Source organism: Microtus ochrogaster, linkage group LG9 (assembly GCF_000317375.1).
Source record: "Microtus ochrogaster isolate Prairie Vole_2 linkage group LG9, MicOch1.0, whole genome shotgun sequence".
Taxonomy (NCBI): Eukaryota; Metazoa; Chordata; class Mammalia; order Rodentia; family Cricetidae; genus Microtus; species Microtus ochrogaster.
The window spans coordinates 489,598-490,884 of record NC_022034.1 but is presented as its reverse complement, the minus strand read 5'-3'; positions in this window follow the sequence as shown (position 1 = coordinate 490,884).

The following is a 1,287-nucleotide window of genomic DNA, read 5'->3' as shown; positions in this document are numbered from 1 at the left end:
TCAGGCCAGCTGGCCTTTTTGGTTTATTATGACACTGTTTATTCTCTATTTGTTTTAACCCTCCAGCCCTGGGATTAAACACATGTGGTACTACACCCGGCACTGTTTACTATTTTAAGAGAAATAGCCAGGTGGTGGTGGTGGTGCAAGCCTTTAATCCCAGAACTTGGGAGGCAGAGGCAGGTGGATCTCTTTAAGTTTAAGGCAAGTCTAGTCAAAAAAGAGCTAGTTTCAGGACAGGCACCAAAACTGTTCAGAGAAACTGTTTCAAAAAATATACATACACATATACATACATGCATGCATATACATATATGCATGTATGTATGCAAAATCCCTGAGTTTTGCATATGCCAAGGAGTCCATGTAAGTTCAAAATTTAGCAAACAAAATTAGTGTTACTGCTAAACTAAATTTACTCTCTAGGTCACAGTGAGTAAATACTAATATATCTATGATAAATGATTAGAAACAAGAAATAAAAACCATCTAGAAAGCATGAAAACACCATTTTTAATTGGGTTAATTAGCATTTTAAGGTCTAGTTTCTTGAGTTCTTTATATATTTTGGAGATCAGACCTTTGTCTGATGCAGGGTTGGTGAAGATCTTCTCCCAATCCGTAGGTTACCTTTTTGTCTTAATGACAGTGTCCTTTGCTTTACAGAAGCTTCTCAGTTTCAGAAGGTCCCATTTATTCAATGTTGCCCTTATTGTCTGTGCTACTGGGGTTATATGTAGGAAGTGGTCTCCTGTGCCCATGTGTTGTAGACTACTTCCCACTTTCTCTTCTATCAGGTTCAGTGTGTTCAGATTAATATTGAGGTCTTTAATCCATTTGGACTTGAGTTTTGTGCATGGTGATAGATATGGATCTATATTCATTCTTCTTCAGGTTGACATCCAGTTATGCCAGCACCATTTGTTGAAGACGCTTTCTTTCTTCCACTGTATACTTTTAGCTCCTTTGTCGAAAATCAGGAGTTCATAGGTTTGTGGGTTAATATCCGGGTCTTCTATCAGACATTGAGCCTAAAATTCGGGGTCCTAGAGAAACTAAATAAGGTGAACCCAAAGAAAAACATATAGTTATCCTCCTGGAAATTGGAAGTAGACAAGATTGCCAGGCAAAATTTGGGAATTTGGGGGTGGGGTGGGGTGGAAGTAAGGGGATAGGGGGAGAGAGAAGGGAGAAGGGGAGGATGGGTAGAGCTTGGGGGAATGGGGGGTTGGGATGGAGGAAGGGTGAATATGAGAGCAGGGAAGTAGATATCTTAATTAAGGGAGC